Source organism: Mus musculus, chromosome 13, assembly GCF_000001635.26.
Source record: "Mus musculus strain C57BL/6J chromosome 13, GRCm38.p6 C57BL/6J".
Lineage (NCBI taxonomy): Eukaryota > Metazoa > Chordata > Mammalia > Rodentia > Muridae > Mus > Mus musculus.
In genome coordinates, this window is record NC_000079.6 from 118612240 (window position 1) to 118632476 (window position 20237).

General features: G+C 36.7%; 1 long non-coding RNA gene across 1 annotated transcript in view; it reads right to left on the reverse strand.

The window, feature by feature from the left end:
- The window catches only part of Gm10732 (predicted gene 10732), a 55334-nt gene that overhangs the window by 8830 nt on the left and 26267 nt on the right, over window positions 1-20237 (reverse strand). Inside the window, exons 3-5 of the long non-coding RNA NR_131153.1 lie at window positions 16121-16311; window positions 9840-9914; window positions 1335-1452 (exon numbers count right to left, since the gene is read on the reverse strand). This is a non-coding gene — a long non-coding RNA (predicted gene 10732). The remainder of the gene's footprint in view (window positions 1-1334; window positions 1453-9839; window positions 9915-16120; window positions 16312-20237) is intronic.

Here is a 20237-nt window from a genome sequence, read left to right on the forward strand (position 1 = left end):
CTGGTCTAAACAGAGACTTCAGAAAACAAGAAACTCTAATATCTAAGAAACAAAGAGATGTTTAACATCCTTAGCCACCAGGAAATGTAACTTTAAACTACTTTGAGATTTCATCTTATACTTGTCAGATCAACAACACAAATGATAGTCCATAATGTCCTTTGCTAGTGAGACTGAAAACTTTTAGAGCCACTATGGAAATCAGTACAGTGGTTCCTCAGAACGATGGAAATAGATCTATCTCAAGATTCAGATACACCACTCTTGGACATATTTACAAAGGGTGCTTCATCCTACCATAGAGAAACTTGATCAACAATGTTCATTGCTACTCTAATCATAATAGCCAGAAATTGAAAAAGAAAAATGTCCCTTACTCAAAAGATTCATAGATAAGGAAAATGTGATCCATTTAATATACAACAGTTTATTACTCATTCATTTAAAAAATAAAATCATGAAATTCCAAGGTTAATGGGTGGAACTAAAAAAAAAAAATGTCATTCTGTGTGAGGTAACCCAAACCCAGAAAGACAAATGTGATATTTATTTGCCTATAAGTTGACATTAGCTGTTAAGTCAATGTGAAACAAGCAACAATCTACAGAACCACAGAGTTAAGTCATAGAGTAAGAGACTAAGGTGGGATAGATAGATCTTCCTAGAAAATAGAAATAGACTACATAGTTACATATTGATTGAGGAGCAGAAATGGGAAGATCAATTGGAAAGGATGTGGGAATAGAGGTATAAGGGAGCAAATATAGAGAGAGAGCTAAAAGACACTTGGAGGGTAGTATGAAAACCTTCCTAAACTATATACACAAATGAAGGGGATCTAAATGAAATTGCCAAATAATGGGAGAGACAGAAGCCCAAGAGGTAATCTCTTGTCATGAAATGAAACTGCTATTACTGGATTGTGTTACACCTGATTAAGTCATTGGCCCAAGTGTCCCAAGGCTAACATCCCAAGGCTGTTGTCAAGAACACAGGTTGCCCTCCTTCAATTGAAAGCAAGGACTCATTACTTCAGAAAACATGGACACAACACACAGGTGAAGAAAGACACAGGTGAAGGGAAATCTTCACAGTGGGCAGAACTTCGGGCAGTACACATGGTATTACAGTTTGTTTGTAAGAAGAAATGGCCAGATGTACGATTATTCACTGACTCATGGGCTGTAGCCAATGGATTGGCTGGATGGTCAGGGACTTGGAAAGATCACAATTGGAAAATTGGTGAGAAAGACATCTGGGGAAGAAGTATGTGGATAGATCTCTCCAAATGGGCAAAGGATGTGAAGATATTTGTGTCCCATGTAAATGCTCACCAAAAGGTGACTTCAGCCGAGGAGGAGTTCAATAATCATGGAGACGTTGAACGGGTGTCTACAGAGAGCCTTCACACCTTGATATTAGCATCTTTGTTACAGGAAGGTACTCTGCAAACTAACAAAGGATAAAAATAAACACCAACTTAGCCACACAAATGCTTTGATTTACAATGGTATCCTGCTTGCACAATATACTAGGGCAATGGTGGCACAAAACTAATATGAATAAACAAAAGGCTCACTCCACAAGATGAAGCTCATGACCAACACTCCAACACTGCTTGGGTGACCAAGAACCTGAGAGTAGAGAGCCCATACTCTTAGGATAAAGCCAAATTCTACTCTTAGAAACATGGTAGCAATAAATGACTCCTAAGGACATTCTGCTCTGCTCCTGCTCAGGCATCATCAGAGACACTTCCTCCTGCAGCAGATGGGCGTAAATAGAGACCCAGAGTCAGACAATAGGCTGGGAGTGAGAGATCTAGGAAGACTCTGACCTAAACAGCGTGCCTTTATCATATCATCCTTTCCCTCAGTGCTCAGTGAAGCCTGCAGAATAAAGAGTGTAAGAGCCACAGGGATGGAGGACACCAATGGAATAAGTCAATGGGATAGATGTACACATGAATTCACAAAGTCTGTGGCAACATGGACAGTACCTACATGGGTCTCATCAGATGGACTAAAAGAAGTAGATCCGTCCCTGCGTCCATAACCCTGGAGCAATCTGCAATTGATAACCACTTACAAACAAAATTTTAATTTCAGCAAAGAGAGTTTGACTGGGGATGTAGGGTGAGTAAAAGGCCAACGGAAAATGAACGCAACAGCATCTTGGGGGTTCCTTGTCTCATAATGTTATATTACCCCTCTACCCCAACACTGCCCATTAGGTTTTTTTAAACTTATTATTTTTATCTCTATTGTGTATTTTCCTTTTCTCTCTTTACCCTCTAGGTCCTTTCCATGTATATTACAGATTTATAATATATATTTATTTTATATTATTTAGTGGTTTTATGGGATTTCTGATTGTGTGAACCAGTGGGTCTCTGTTTCTTGTGACTTCTCTTGGGCTTTTTTTCCTTCTGTTTGTTCACCTTGTCCTATTCTGATGTATTACTTTTTGTTGCATCTTACTAAGTTTTTTATTCCTTAGGGATTTTTTTCTCATGAGAGACAGATAGGGAATGGATCTTGATGGGAAGAGAAGTTGGGAAGAACTGGAGGAGTAGAGGAGGGGAAACCATAATCAGGTTATATTATATGGGGGGGGGAATATTTCTATTTTCACTGAAAGAAAAAATTAATCAGTAAAACAACAACAACTACAAAAACAAGTGGGATCTTTTGTACTTCTTTATAAAAGTAGATCTACAAGCATAAACTCACAAAGCAAATTCTTTTGTCCAAACTGATTGTCATGTGAATCCTATCAAACTGGGAATAATTAAGTACTAATGTGACATGACTTCTTACAGAAAATTTAGAGAAGGCTGTTATTCACTTCTCTAAAGCCAGTATATTATTTGTATCAAAACTAGATATCAAAACTAAAACTTTTAAAGAAATCTACACATAACTAATGAATAAAGTTTGCAAACATGAAAAATTGTTTATATAAGAAATGTATTGTAACCAACTTTGGTTTGTCTTAAGATACTAATATTTAATATTAGATCATAAATATTTTAAATATTTAAGAAGTGTAGAAATACTTTCATATAACTATCTTGGTATCTTGTTCATATCTATCACCCTTTTTTTGCTCCCAAATGCTGGATCATTTTCTCCCCATGAATATGTCCCCTCCTGTTTCTGAGTCATTTTCATATACATTTATATGTATATTTAAATCTAGGTGATGCATATAAGAAAGAATATGAGATCTTTTCTTTTTGTTTCCCCTACACCTCTTTCCTCTTCCTACATAGCCTCCTTTCTTCTTTCAATAATATATGCATATTTTAATCTAGAATAATATAGTATCTATGAGTCTGGGATATTTTGCTTAATGCAATATTCTTTAGATCCATATATTATCCTACAAATTATATAATTCTATTCTTCTTTATGACTGATTAAAGCTCCAGTGTAGTGTGTGTGTGTGTGTGTGTGTGTGTGTGTGTGTGTGTGTAATATTTCCTTTAGCTACTCACCTATTAATGGACAGCTATGTATATAAACAGCCTTCATATTATAAGGATTATGAACAGTCAGTGGTGAACATGGCAAGTATGATTGTAGTATGCTGATTTAAGACTCCTTCATGGATCTTGCTAGAATTGAGATAGAAAAGATGTATGCTTAGTTTTCTGCACTTTATGTTTATTTATACACTGACTGAAATATATGTTCCCAGTAAACTGTGCAGGGGTTCCTTTTTCCTCACCTCTGCACCAGAGTTTGCTGAAAACTTTTGTTTCTTTTCCTACTTGTTTCTCATGTAGGTCAGGCTGGCCTTGAACACACTTTGTAACAGATGGCTTTGAACTACCACCTGTACTTACCCAGCACTGGAAGTACAAGTTTCTCCACCATACTTGACGTGTCTTTGTTGTTATTTAATGATAATCATTCTGACTTAAGATAGAATCCTAATGTCCTTTTAACTTCCATTTCCGTGAAGGCAAAGGATGTTTGACAGTTTCTCGTATTTTTAAAGGGATTAGGGGAATATGTGTACCTTTTGTGAACTATCTGCTCACCTGTCCATTTTTAATGAGACTTTTAGTGTTTGGTTTTGCAGTTCTCTATAGATTCTAGATATTAAAACTGACAGGACATGTAGTTGTCAAAGTTTTTCCCCCCTTTTTCTTTAGGCTGTCTCGTGACTTCATGTGCAGAAATACTTAAATTTCATTCTGTTCTTACAATTGTTTCTTGAGCTATGGGAGTCCTATTCATAACGTCCTTGCTCATGCTTGCGATCATACAGTGTTTTACATGTGCATTACACAGCAATTTCAAACGTGTAGGGTCTAGCTTAAAAAATTTGATCAATTTTTAACTAGTTTGTTACAGAGTGGGAGACTGAGATGTAGTCTCATCATTCCATCTGTGGAGATTCAATTTTGCAAGTGCCGTTTGAAGAGGCTTTCTTTTCTTTAATGTGTGTTTTTTGTTTTTTGTTTGTTTGTTTTTTGTTTGTTTTTGTTTGTTTGTTTTTTTGGATGTCCTCTGAAAGAACCGTATGTCTGTCAGTAGATGGGTTGGGTCTGCATCCTTTCTTCTGGTCATTCTCACCCTTCACAATACAGTTCCTCAGGTTGTGGTGACCCTGCCCCCCATGATAAAATTATTTCATTGCTACTTCATAACTGTAATTTTGCTATAGTTAGGAATCATAATGTAGATATCTGATATGTAGTATATCTGATATTTGACCTTTGTGAGTGAGTCATGGGACCCTCAAAGGGGTCACAACCCACAGCTTGAAAACGACTACTCTATTCTCTTCTATTAGTCCCTGTGTCTGTATTTCGTGCTCCTGTCATGCTGGCTTTGTTGCTGTGGCTCCTTTTCATAATTTGATTCTTAGGGTTTGGTCTCTTGATCAAAGTTTTTTGAAATTGGTTGTCAAACACACATCTCTATATTTATTCATATTGCTGTTACCTGGAAGTAGCACACATATTCTTGATCTTCCTCCCTCTTTACTTCTCCTACTCATTCTCTTCTTTGGTCTAGCCTGACAGTGATGTTTGTTCTTGTGTTATTTTATTGGGATTTGGTTAGTGCTCCATGTCCAGTGCATGTGCTTTGTTGTTGTCCCTCACAACTGTACTTGATTTCATGTCTTCTGCACCCGTTCTGCTGACACTCTCCTCTGTGCTTTCTTCCCTGGGTCCTTACTTGATTTTCTTCATGCCTCTTCTTGCTGGTTCCCTCTTCAGAGTTGCTGATGGATTTCACAGGCTACGCTTTGAATTCTTTAAGGACTCGGCACTTCACCCACTTCATTATCTTTGCATTTGGTAATTGAGAAATTACGACCTTTGGAAAGAACTGTATTGCTTTTTCATGGCTCTCCTTCTGTGTTGCAATTTGCACATCTGTGGGTTGAGGCTATCTCTGGCTTAACTTGGAAATCAGTGTGAGCAATTTTGACTTAAGTGCTCAGTCCCCAGTACCACTCTTGGAAGGAGAAAATAAACTATTGTAGCAACATCATTACACCAAAACTCATACAGAAAACATTTTAAATTGATTGATTCTTAACTATGATACATCATTGACTATTGACCATAGAAAAGAAAATAACAAAATAATGCAGAGTAAGCAACAAAATTTAAAAATAATCATTTAGGGGAAAATAACTATTGACTGAGATAAAGTAAGGAGATGGTAACGAGAAAAAGGATAATAATCGAGACTAAGTATGAGAACAAATGATCTGAAGATAGGAAGGTTGAGAAGGAGAGAAAATAACCAGATATTAATATTTATACAATAACAAAAATGAGTTAGTAAATATGTAAATGTAACAAGTGGAATACTGAGCAGAAACATTGAGTTGTTTTTAATACATAAAGAGCAAGAATATAATAAAAAAAGAAAGACTAATACAGGAAGAAAAGGGGTAGAAAGGCACAAAACGAATGTATTGAGCAGATTCTTTCTCCACTCTGTAATGTCAGAGCCGGCCAAGTGGGAAGGCACAAGAAGTTGGGTCAGCAAGTTGGAGACTTGCTATGTCGTGGTGCTGGGCCAACGGTGGTCAAGAGTCAGTCTGTCCACAGTGCTGCAATCCTGTAAGCCCTCCCTACATTTTGTACATTTCTGACTTACCACTCAATTTGACAAACCAGACAGCTTATAAACCTTTGCTTATCTATTGTCTAAGGAATGAGTTACTACTTGAACTTGCTGGAGAAGGGGAAGCCAGGTAGATCACTGAGCTGTTCCTGGGGAACACTACTCAGCATATTTTCTGATTCTATTAAATATGAACTGCCTTTCCAGAAGGAGGTAGCTGTGTGGAGTCCACAGGATCTGAGTTTCAGAGTCCCCAGTCATTCTCATTTGTAAAATAACAAGAGGCAAAGAAGCAGTCATGTTATAGAGGAGGAAGGAGATCTCTGGGCGTCCCATGTCCTACAGAGAAGCAGTTGATAGCTGGGAGAGAAGGGAGGAGAATCATTCTCCTTTTGATTGTGCTGTCACTAGTACACTACCTATCCTTCTGTGGGCCTCCTAAATCTATCCCATATGGGCAGCACGAAGTGAACTTAATACATTATGGGCACATGGAGTTGGGAGAGGGTCACGTTTATCGGTTGCTTGGGAGGAGTTTGAAGAGGAAAGAGGAGGCGGGCATGATTATGTTTCGTTATATACATGTATGAAATTCTCATGAATAATGAAAAATACCATTTTTAAAGCAGTAAATAGAATTCTAGTCCCCCATCTTCCTCTGACTCAGGATTTTCATTTTTTACAATTAAAGACACCCACCATGATGTAACTCGAGGCTTCCAAAGGTTTTCTTTAATCCTTCACACTGTCATCAGGCCTTCTCAGATCATTTATGTTCACCTCTGCCTCACCCTCGACTTTCTCATGCAGTTATCACTTTGCTGGGGATAGATAGGACTTTTGAGAATCTTGTAATCTGGCCTCCAGGTGGCTCAGTCTCAAAGTCACCTGTCTGCTATCAGAACTGTACCTGTGTAGCTCAGTTCCTGGTGTGAAGCATGCCCATGTGGACACCTCCAGTGCTGACACCTCTCACAGAAGTGACTCTCAGTCTCAACGGTCACCTTGTACTTGAGGCTTGACAGAACTGCAGTCTCTTGGCAGAACTGTGGCCTCTTCTTAATGTAAGGCCACCTGACTACCAGTCTGAGAAAGTCCCCAGCCCCGTTCCTCTATCACAGACAGGTAAACTGGTTCCTCTGGGGGTTTTGTTTTATGCTTGTTTGTTTGATCATTTGTTTTTGTTTTTGTTTTGTTGTTGTTGTTGTTGTTGTTTTATTATACTATTTAGTCATCTATTCCTCTGGGCTTTTCAATCCAGTCTCATTTGTGATTTCTGATGTTCTTTCTTTCTCTCGTAGAGTTCAGTATTTGATTCCTGGACTATTCAATCCTTGGGGGGAGTGGTGGTTACATAAAGGGTTAAGTCTAACCTGCCACATTGACAACCCTCTGAAATCATCAGTGCTGATCTCAGTCTTGGCAGCTTGGAAAGAGTTATCACAATAGAATCAAAGAAAAAAGACATTTGGAAAAATTGAATGCATAGTATTTTCAAATATCTTACTTTATTGACTCAAGGAAATTCATTTAACCTAAACATGATAATCTTTGATAATCATAGAATAAGGAAGTCAACATAAAGAGTTACAGTTCTAGCTCAACTATTTCAAGGCCAGTATTGAAGTATTCAAGTATTGAAGGCCAGCAAATAATTGCCATCCAGGATTTTTTTAATATATAAGCAAATAAATAGGAAAATTCTAGAGTCCTGCTTTTTTGCTTTTTTTCTTTTTTTCCCCCTGGAATTCCCTCATCAGAAGCAGCTGAAAATGAGATCCTTGAGCTGCTTGCTCTTCCCACTTCACTTGGGAACTCCTTAGAGGGTTAGCAACTGCAGGCAGAAAGGGAAAAGGAACCAAAAGCAGATCTTGAGAAGTGGAAACAAAAAGATGCTGCTTTGCAGATCAAACACTCTCCACACAGACTATTCTACTAGATGTATGAATTGCTACTATGCAAGGAGGGACAAATTCATATTTTCAAAGACTGCTCTTAGACATGAACACCAACTTTAAGTAAAATGGAGTTAAATATGAAAATTGAGAGAAAATTAAAAATGAGACTTTGGGTACACATGAAAGGAGGGGATTTATTAAGCACGAACCACTTCAGCAATATGAAGTTGTTTATTTTTCTGTCTCTCTTAAATAAATCAATTCTATAAATCAAAAATATAAGTTCAAATTCAAGGACAAGTGCCAAAATGGGAAAAATTAAATAAAGCTGCTTTTGTTTTTCATAAAGCAATCATAAGAGGACTATGTTCTTTTAAAAAAAATGGGCAAGAAAGTATGGAAACATAGACATGAATAAAATATCTAGCCTCCTTACCAGGAAAATGGAAAGGAAAGGAAAGGAAAGGAAAGAAAAGAAAAGAAAAGAAAAGAAAAGAAAAGAAAAGAAAAGAAAAGAAAAGAAAAGAACAGAACAGAAGAGGGGAGGGGAGGGGAGGGCAGGAGAGAGGAGGGGAGGGGAGAAGAGAAGAGAAGAGAAGAGAAGAGAAGAGAAGAGAAGAGAAGAGAAGAGAAGAGAAGAGAAGAGAAGAGAGAAAAATTAAATGAAAACTTAAGATAAGCCCCTTTTTGTCAAACATATTGACATTGTTCAGTTATTATGGGGTTTTCAAATTTAACTTTTCTCAAAGTAACTTGATATCAAACAGTGAAATAGTTAAACTTTTCAACACATTATTTGATCCAGGTATAGTGTACCTTTCTTGGAAAGAACCTGTATTGAGTTCAAAGCCCAGCTTCATCTCATTCTACCTTTTTGGCTCTAAGAATGTTAAATAGGAAATTAATACCTTGGTTTCACAGGTATTTTTGCAAAGGATGTATGAGCTAAAGCTCAGGAAAAGTTTAACTCGGGGTCAGCCTCATAAACATGTCAGATAAACATTCACCATCATGAGCAAGTAGATATTAAAAGTCTGTCCTAAGGTAACCAGGCAGGGATATGCTTGAAAACCGAGTTGGGTAATTATCAATGCACATAGATATATGAAATTAAGGATATAAGTAAATGAAATTGATAAACTATTTTATAATCATAAAGTGAGAAATAATTGATAACAAAATTATTAGTGTTGGGTTAATTGGAAACATTAATTTTTAGCCATAATTGTGAATTTTAGTATGGTTTTATATGATATATATGGTGTTTGTATGTGTGTTTCTAAACACAAAACTCAATATCTAAGGTGGTCTGATGGAGGAAAAGAGTCCTTGAATCATTGGCATTCTCATTGACCTTGAACTGTAAAAAGACATTTTGGTCATGCTTTCCTTTTTTTTTTTTTTTCTCACAATTAGAAAATACAGAAATTTTAATAAATATGGAAAATGACTGCCACGTGAAGTTTTTATTCTTAAAATGAAAGTTTTTAATAATGATAGGCATGAAAGTATTTCTTCTCCTGTCATTACATTTCTTTGTATCTTGAGCCATGAATATTTTATCTGATTGTGATTCATCACTTATTTTTCTTTCATAGTATTACCTTACATGGATAAACTTTCTGCTTGTTCTTGTGATACCAGATACAGACAGGGAGTCATTAAGCAACTGACTATGAAGATACTGTATCCTTGATTTAACATTTACTCCCCTGATGGAATTATTTATGAGATTTAGGAGAGGGGATCAATTTAGGTGGATTAATATTACCTAGATGGTGCACGCGATATGTTATACTGTTTTCTCATTCATGTGATGTTATTTAAATGTTCTTGCACTTACATGTTAAAAGCCAATAGTAGAGTATACAGAGCAAGCTTCAGGACAGCCAGGGCTACACAGAGAGACCTCTTCTCACTAAATAAATAAATAAATAAATAAATAAATAAATAAATAAATAAATAAATAAATAAATATCCAAAGGAAGAAAATGATCAGAGCAACAGTCCTGTAACGTTTTACACATAGGATCTAAAGCAAGCAGAGCCCATGAAAAGAGGAATAATAAAGTCCCTGTCTGTTATTGAGAGAGATATGGAGATGCTTTTGACTTACAGGGCTTCGACACGAGTTCCGAACGTGCCCTCTTCTCAGGATCTGACTTAACTTGCTTCTACACTCTGAGAGCTACCTGTAAGCCCTTTCTGGCCAGGGCTGGCCAAAGGAGAGCAACACCTAAGTCAGTTTTTGTCTTATTTTTGTTTTGTTTTGTTTTGTTTTGTTTTTTGGTAATTTTCTTCATTTACATTTCAAATGTTATCCTTCTTCCTTGTTTCCCCTCGAAATCCCCCTATCGCATCCCTCCTCTTAACCCTGCTTCTATGAGGGTGCTCCTCCACCCACCCACCTGCTCACCTACTCTCACCTCACCACCCTAGCATTCTCCTAAGCTGGGCATTGAACCACCACAGGACCAAGGGGCTCCCCTCCCACTGATGTCTGACAAGGCCATCCTCTGTTACATATAAGGTTGGAGCCATGGGTCTCTCCATATGTACTCTTTAGTTGGTAGTTTAGTCCCTGGGAGCTTTGGGGGTCTGGTTAGTTGATATTGTTCTTTCTATAGGGTTGCAAGTCTTTTTAAAAAGGATTTTGAAGTCTATTCTTGCAAAGTTCAAAAAGAGGGCCATTCATTCAGTTCAGCCATTCTGAAAGTCGACATCTAATTCTGTCTGCTACAGGTATTGGAAAGTTTATTCTCATTGTTTCAAGAAGATGGTATGAGAATGGTGGTGTTAATGTCATATTGAATTTCAAGTTAGGAAAATGAGTTTAGAAGTCTCTGTGTGAACATTATGTTTGATTCAAGTCTACATTCAATATTTTGGAATATTTTGATATAATAAGTACTTCTGATTTCTTGTTTCATTTTGTTTTAAGTAGAAAGACATTAGATTTAACTATGATTTTCCAAAAGCCTTTGCTGCTTTCCTGTAACAATTAAACAATGATTGTAGATATAATGACAAGCAGAACAGTCCATAATTTAACACATAAACCTAGGGCTTATGCCTGTGTAACTATGTAACTGGTGAACCTATGATGTTACAATCATAAAACCCAGTCAAGGCACACCTAGCCTGTCCGTAGAACAAGGTAGGAATTCATGGACTCTGAGTTCTGCTGGTAGGTTCTACCAGGGAGAAATGAAAGAACTCAGTTGAGCCTTGGATTTGTCAGACGACTTGAACTATTTTTCAAACCTTTTGGAGTCAGGAAAACTAAGAAGTTCATTTTGCCTAGCACTTTTGCCCTTAATTTTTAAACCCATGTGTATTTTAAGAGAAATTTAATCCATATGTGTCTCATTCATCTACACTTAAATCATCAAAATGTTGTTTTGTAAGAGGTATTTGATGTCCAAGGTTTTCTGAGCTCTGTGAACCCTCTTTTCTTAGAAACAGAATGTGTGTTTTGCCAAGGGTTTGAGTCTTGGTCAAAATGCCAAATTGGTGAGTTTCACATTTACCAGAGAAAGCTTCCTCATTTGCTCATTATAGAACAAAATCAAACTGCAGGGTAAGCCACCACTGCTCACAGTCTGTCAGGGCACTCCTGTGCTAGTCAGGCTGCTGTGGCATGTGCAGCAGACTCTCTGCTCTGCTCTATGCTTATGGAGTGTATCCTATAGGATGACTCTGCAGTCTTTGCACCCTTTCTATTGCATATGTGTTCATATAAGTTACAAGGCTAGGCTGAAGTTCATGGCTTTTGAAAATTAAGGCACACATATAGAGAAAAGTAGACTTACATATCAAGAGGAGTTCCAATTATTTACAAAAGTTGTCATATGATCACTCTACATATTGTTTTACGCACACACACACACACACATGACCACTGTTTTTAGAAGAGCCCTCTGTGGTTTTATTTATAAAAGAAAGAACTAGCACAAAACTGACAAAATATAAAGTGTAAAAACTCAACAAAAAGTTACTTTTAAAATTATTTTCTCTGTGATTGCACATAGTTATTTAGCATAATTTCAGGAAATACAACACTTTAAAATAATTTAATATTCAATAATAACGGCCTTATAAAACACTTTGCCTTGTGTGTTCCACAGACAGTGAAGTAAAAATACATCTTACAATAATTAAAGAGGGATTTCTCGGCAGGTATTTATTTTTTTAAGCACTGAGAAGGACACCGTGAGGTGTTTCTCTAGTTTAAATGTTTGCTTTAGGAGCACCCCACATCTTGATCTTGCCCACATTTCAAGGATAGTGAAGGTCACGTGATTGGTTGTTTGGGGATGTGGAGTTTTTAGATTTTCCTTCTTGGTTCGGCTGAACTTTTTTGATGAATACGAGACCCTGGAGATTGTGAAATATGCATGGATTTTATCCTTACCTTTTGCCTTTGTATTACCTTTATAACCTAGACTTTCTAAGAGCTACACAGATGCTTTTAAGATTTCAAGCCATCGTGAGTGGATTTTATGATTCTCCTTTAATTACTTATGTAACCTTCAGCCTTCTACTATTCATGAGACTGTTTTTGTTTTTGTTTTTTTTTCAAATGACTTAAGTCCAGTTGTTTTGACAAATAAAAACCAGGCTTATTATTCAGTCCCTAAGTGAACAATAATTACAATGCTGATTATCTTTTGTTGGGCTTACTTAATAAAGTCCTGAGTAGTTTGGTAGGATTTATAGCTTCCAGGATTTGAACGAGAAGTCATAGGGGTCTTTGCTTTCTGCCAGCTGACCTTGGGTTTGAGTTTAAATTAACCTAGTTTGTGTTCCCTTTATATCTGTTCTCAAAAGGCAGGTCTGCCCAGGATGTAACAGAGACCCCCTATAGCTGTCCAATCAAGTTATATTCACTTTTATTCAAATTTACTAAAATAGCAGAGTGATTCAAAGACAAGATTAGCAGCAATTCAGTTATCAATGTGTACACAGCCATGTCAATATTGAAATTAAAGCCTTCTTGTTTTTAATGTATGATTACCTACTTAGAAACAGGAAAAGGATGTGATTAATTTGACCATTGCTTTAGTCTTTGGTTTTTTAGGGGGTGGGGGCAGGGCAACTAGATCAGAGATTTATCCACCAACATCTATGTGTCTATCATATTGCTGGTTTTACAGGAAAAAAGGAACATGAAATTTCTCCTGTGCTGAAGAAATAAGTTCTGGCTGGGCTATTATTTCTTCTGTCAGCATTATATATTCCCATATATATTTGTTTTAGTGTTTCTTGGTAATTTAAATAGCTTAATGCTTCCATATATGTCTTTATAGCTCTCTCTCTCTCTCTCTCTCTCTCTCTCAGAAGTAAAAGCTATGTTCTCTCTTGTTGCTAGCTTAAAGTCTCTCTATATCTTACTTTTTCTGAGCACTTCTACCTTTCAGTGATGGCAGTGTTAACCATCTCTTTAAAAGTTAAGCTCCTAGCATCACTGTCCTCATCAACAGCTAGCTACCTTTTGCTAAGACAGTCACAGAAGTCAAGAAATGGAATCAGAAGGTGACAGCCCCATACCTTTGTTCTCTCTCAATCCAGAAATGAGGTTCCAGGAGGCTTGTACTGGTTATCTAAAACTAACTACGCTAATGTTCTAAGAATAAGTTCTCAAATTATTTCTGTACTATAAAAAACCTTACTGGTTCTAATTCCTGGATTTTTAACTAATACAAACTTGAAAAAAAAATCTATTTCTGTCTGTGTGTCTCATTTGATAATGAATATACCAACAAATAATTCCTAAAACCAACTAATTTTGAAAGAATTAATTCTTTGCAGACAAGTAACTGGGGAAGGGGAAGATTATGTTTAAACAGGTGAGAATAGTTATAGTATGGTGTCAATATGCTTAATATTTATTAATATTCATATTTAAATGAGGAAGGAAATCTATTTAAATAATACTCATTATACAATTTTGTTGAGTTATGAGTGTTTGCAATATTGGATTATCCTACATTTAAATTTTTTCAGTGATTCATTTCATCTAATTTTCCAATCCAGTTACTTGTGTTTTTAATATTAAAGTACACACTAGATCTATACTCTATATGACTTGAAGAAAAAAGCTTTGAGACAAGTCTGACTTTTACTTTCCATTTTTGTGGTACTAAAACTTGAGTCCCAGAAATTCCTTAGGCTAGGCCAGTATTAGGCCACTAAATTAAACCTCCAGCTCAGATACTTAAGGGATTTTTTTTAAAACCTATATAAATTAGAATTAAATAATGGTCAACTAGCAAGACTTTAAAGCCCAAGGTGTCTAGTGATAACCTAAGAAGTAGTTTTTAAAATTAAATATGCTTAAATATATTTTAACTATGTCCAATATTTTAATCACACTTAAAATAAGCATATTTTCATTTAAAAGTTAAGTAGGTTAATAACTCAGAAAGGAGTTACTAACTTTTAGATGTAACTGTCCAAATATTTAACAAATATATCTTGTGTATGCATAGTTCACTAGAAGACACTAAGCAAGATAATCTATATATTCCTTTAATTTAAATATCTTACAATGTGCTTATTATCTAGCCCAGGAAAGAAGCTATAATAGTTGAGAAAAGTTGAAAAAAAATAGTAATTGTTAAAGATGCTCTGAAACTGTTTGTTAAATAAAATAAAAATAGACGTTTGTTAAATAGCAAGTAACTGGTATACTCTGTATGTTAAGAGACTTCAGAGCAGGCGATACCCATCTTAGGAGATGCTGTGTGTGATACCTGACAGTCAAGTTATACCAACGCAAAATGCTCAAACTGGTGCAAGGCGGGTGTGTGTGCATTTTTGGGAGAAGTAGTGTAAGGTATCGAGCACAGAGCCTTGGAGCCATCCTCACACAGATAATAAATGAGGCTTCTAGCAAAGACTTACAGCCCATTGGGCAAATCAAGGCCACACACGTGTTTTCTTTGGCTCATGTCAGAATTTTACATAATACATATGACAGCTTTTAGAAAGCAAATGATTTCATAATTTAAAAAAAATATATATCTAGGGTTTCTGGTTTCTCTTGAAAATCCCTGAAGATCTGCTATAATGGAGCCTGCGTTTCCTTAACTCAGGTCTGTGGAGGCTGAACAGTTGCTGCTGTTTCCTTTAAACTTGACCTCAATCACTAAGGTCTCTGCCAACTCCCTATGTGCCTTCAGATGTACTTAGAGCCAGTGCGTGCACTGGGTATGACCTTACATTTTGGCATTTAGAACCCTGTAAGCTCTGAAAAGAAAGGAGGTTTCCCTGCTCCAAACTGCCAGGGGAGGAGACAGAGATGAATAACCCCAATTTTCTTCACAATATTTGTCAACATTTTTACATATTTGTTCAAAGTACTTAAACCTAACTAATGACATAGCTGGTGATAGAAAAATCAACCACCTCTCCCCACAAAAAAAAGAAAGAATGAGCTAAATGATTACTTAAATGACTGAAATGACTAGGAAGCTTCACAAGATGTTCAAAAATATTCCACAGCAGTCCCAAGACTGCACTGCCAAAGATCTGATAGGGAAAGGGGAGGCATGAGACCTGAGAGATGCCACAGAAACCAAATGGCAGTCTCAGGTACAGCACTGATCGATTATGCAGCTTTTAATGGGTATACATGTTGGAGTCTGGAAAAAAGTCAGATGCATTAAACACTTAGAAAATAGCAAGAGTCCAACTGGAATATTGGGCTGCCACAGCTTGCTGTCTTCAATTAGTATTAAGAAGAAAAGCTTTATTGCTGGCTTAACTACTTATGAGACACAGTAAAGTTCTTACCAGCTACACAGATGAATATTATTGCCTCTATCTGCTTCACCCTAGTCTTTAGGCATGGGTGGCAATATTTTCCAAGTCAAACCACATAGAACTTTTAACAGAACTAATTGTCCTAATGCAAGCATTTTCTAGTCAATCTCTTCAGTCTTTATCCTTCAATTTGGCCTCCATAACATGAGAACAGTTGTAGCTCATGTGGGTGGCATTCTGTGTCCGTGGGATATCTAACTCCTGAGGAAAGACTCAGTTGCTATTGTTTAAATAAAATTCTATCAAAAACCAATAACTGAAATTAAAAGAAGAAATTTTACATTCTCACATACTCACTTATGGTATTATATGGGGATTTCATTTTCGTGACTTTCAAAAGGAGCGTATTGTATTATCCTCATTTTAAGTGTGAAAAATCGGAGACCGGAGAATATTAGTAGCTAGTCCAAGAAAACCACTCAGAATAAAGTGGCGAGGTCCAAGTCAAAACCGACAACTCCTCCCAGACTTCTAGCCTTCCTTCTCTCCTATTTTTAATAATATAAGGAAAACAAAAGGATAAGTCATTTTCAAAAACCTAATCCAGTAGAATGACAGTTTGGGTTTGTCATACATGTAACTTTTGTTCCGACAGCATGAATAGCAAGTGACCAATGTGCCCGTGGAAATCTAAAGCACTCATTGATGAAAGCATCAGAACTTACTGTGGTGCCATTTAATTTTACGCTAAGGGCATTGTGAGAACCACCGTATGTGTAAATGATTTTAGGCTGTGAGGACTTAATCCTGTTTCACACAAGCCCTAGTCTCTGTAACCCGATCACTGAGATATTATTAGGCAATTTCTACTTCTGTGAGTAACTCATGGTGAGCTCTGTTCACCTCTCACCTGAAAAGGCAAAAATTGTGCCGACGAGAAACATACCCCCTCTTCCATGGCATATTCTTACATTAAGAGGGTACGTGTTAATAAATATGATGTTCCCTTTCTCTTTTCTTCAATTTGTTATGGGACAAATTTGTTCCAATCTTAGTCATGTTAAGTATAACAAATACTGACTCTTACTTACTAGACAATAATCAGAATGTTCAGTAGACTAGCACATTTCCAAATATCTCCTTCACCGCATTCATTGCATCTCAGAATAATGTATTATAAATTAGACCATGCTGGGAATCTGAATCACTCCAAATATATTATCCTCATACTCTCAGCTATTTATTTTTCCCAGAAATACATGTTTGGGACTTTATTAAATATAACTCTACCAGAGAACAATTGACCTGACTTCACAGCTATTCATTTTACCTCTTTTAAAATAATTTGCTCCATACACATTACTTTATCTTCCTTGTAAAGAATCTAAATATTTGCTACATTAGTGCCTACGGTCAAAAGACAGTCAGGCCACGGTAACTTAATTTTCAATAGAGACTTGAAAACACGTCTTAATTTTTTAAGAACTATACATTGTTTATAATATTATGACCCTATTGCTTCAGAGAAATATTAATGTAGTTATACTTAAATTCCCTTTTCAGTTCTAAAGTATTTCATGATTTTAAAAAATAATAATTTCCACTTAAAGCTTAAGCAAGCCAAAACTTATTTCAACCCATTAAAATAAATAAATCTTAATTTTCGCTTTTGGCTTAATTTAGTTATGCTTGTTGACTTTAATCAAGGAGAGTACTATACACATCAAGATTCTTTAGCACGTTTCTAACAGAGGCAGCCCTGTCTCCTGCTGCTGCTCCTGGGCTGTTTTTGTTATCTTCAACTGCAGACAACAGCTGTACTTGCTCACAGAACTTATTAGCAGCTGTGAAATACTACTGCCCTAAATAGCAAACTTTGTTGGTGACTGTTGATACGTGATTGTTATCACAATGAAATTATTCCATAGGCCCTAACTACTCTTCAGTCACATTTATCAGAACTAGCTTTCTGTGAAATACTAAATTCATCACACTCACAAAACTTAGTCTAAGGGAAGTGAAGGGCCATAGGCAATGAGTTATTTCACCAGCATTGCAGCAAAAACAAATTAATGCCATATACACAGGCATGCAGGTATGAATTATGACCAATTAAAATGTGAGATAAACTCAGGTATGTTATCAATCTCCCACTTGAATCCCAGTGAGCCAAGGTCTATGTATGGTAACTAATCAGTCCTGGGGAAGTGTCATGGCAAGTATCATAATTAAACAGGTGCATGTATCTCTTAATGGAATCTGCAGCCATATATGACTGAGCATTCCAGTAAGTCACTTTAGGGGTATAAAGCTGTCTTGTGGGAAGAAGAAATACTATAGCAGCATTTTAAATCTGAAAGAGTTTGAGACATGAAACAAAAACACTGAAAAATAATCAAAGTCCACAGTTAACATCAAACAATGATGAAAGACTAAAAGCTTTTGGTCTAAGATCATGAACAAGGCACAGAAGCCCACTTTTCATCACTTCTACTTAGCATACTGTGTGCTAAAAGTCCTATGGAATGTAATCAGGTAAAGCAAGAAAGCAAGAAAGCAGGAAAGCAAGAAAGCAAGAAAGCAAGAAAGCAAGAAAGCAAGAAAGCAAGAAAGCAAGAAAGCAAGAAAGCAAGAAAGCAAGCAAGCAAGAAAGAAAGAAAGAAAGAAAGAAAGAGGAAGGGAGAAAGGAAGAAGGAAGGAAATAAGGAAAGAAAAAAGAAAATGACTCAGTGGAGAGCAATGACATAAAAATAATCAAAAATATAAAAAGATTCTCAGCCTCAAGCAATCTTTACACAAGTGAGAATAACAATTATTGATTATGAGTAGTATCTACTTCATACCCTTGGGATTGTGAGAAAAGAAATATAGAGTTTTAGCAAGGAAGAAGAAGAAAGGGCCAAAAGGCATCCAAATTAGAAAGAAAGTTGCATTGCTTTGTCTGCTTATAAATAATGTCATCTCATGTATAGAGAAATTTGGTAATATCTACTTTCCAAAGTAATACATTTTCAACTAGTGGGGCATAAATCAACACCTCCAAACCATTTGCCTTTTCTAGGAAAGAAAACTAGAGAATAGTTCATTTATACGTGTATAAAATAGTAAAGTAAGCAGGGTGTTATAGTGGTAATAATATCAATGACCAGATGGGAAGGCATGAGGTCCAGACTTGGTTGTTAACAGCTTAATTGAAATTTGCAGGATCTAGGCTACACTGATATCAATTTCGTGATTCAGAGAACATGGTACAACCTGTCTTTTTCTACTTTCTTCTTTATTAATAAAAATTGGGCTAGCTGTTCCTCTCTGCTATTGTATGAAATTTATGGTTTTGAAGTTCTCTTTGTGGAGGAGGAAAATTGTCCAACAACGAATAACAAAACTCTGCAATTTAGAAGCTGATACAGGTGGTAATTTGAAAGTAATAAATGATTTGTGCAGTAGAAATGATTGATGCCCTCGATTTTATGGGAAAGAGAAATACTAAAGGAAGAGGAACCAATCTTAGTTCCTCAAATTAGGAACATTGTTCTTCACAAAGCCAGATGAGGAGAAAATATAATCTAAGGAAAGAGGCTACCAATTTTACAGGCTTGATAAGATGTGGTGGTGTGTATATGGCCTTCAGAAGCACAAGAAGTAGTGAGTAGAGGAAACTGTGATAGAAATATTGTTATGGGTGGCTCTGTTTATCAAGGTTGAGCAGCAGGAACATGATCATAGAGATTCACTATCAGAGGATAAGTCTGTTATGACATCCTGACAGGACTACTTGCCCCTCGATATAAGATCTCAAACCTCACGTTTACTGGAAACCCAAAACAAAAGAAGTGAATGGCAGAGGACATACATAACCCCCTGGGCTGTGATCTCTAAATTCCACATTCAGGAGCCTTGACTGTGGACATTGAGGGAGTGAAGAAAGCATTGACACAGAAAAAGCAATACAGCGGGGTCAGGTGGGGCTTTCTAATGGCTACTACAGCAGCTATCTGGAACATAGTGTGTTTATTAGGTATGGCCTGGAGTAGGTGTGGCCTTGTTGGAATGGACGTGTCACTGTGGGCGTGGGCTTTAGGACCCTCATCTATCTGCCTGGAAGTCAGTCTTCTCCTAGCAGCCTTCAGATGAAGATGTAGAACTCACAGCTCCTTCTGCACCATGTCTGCCTGGACTCTGCCATGCTCCTGCCTTGATGATAATGGACTGAGCCTCTGAACCCGTAAGCCAGCCCCAATTAAATGTTGTTTTTATTAAAAAAAAAAAAAAAAAAAAAAAAAAAAGATCTCAAACCTCCAGAGCTGCTCTTCAGAGATCAGAGAAGGGAAAGGGAGAGAGAATGGGCTAGAACTGACTCTGGGGAAGCCTGGGGCTGGGGAGAGAGTACAGATAGAGAATGTGACACTTGAGTTTAAAGGGAAAAGAGGGACTCTGAAGGAAAGCCTTCTGTTCTACAAGAGATCAGAAAGGA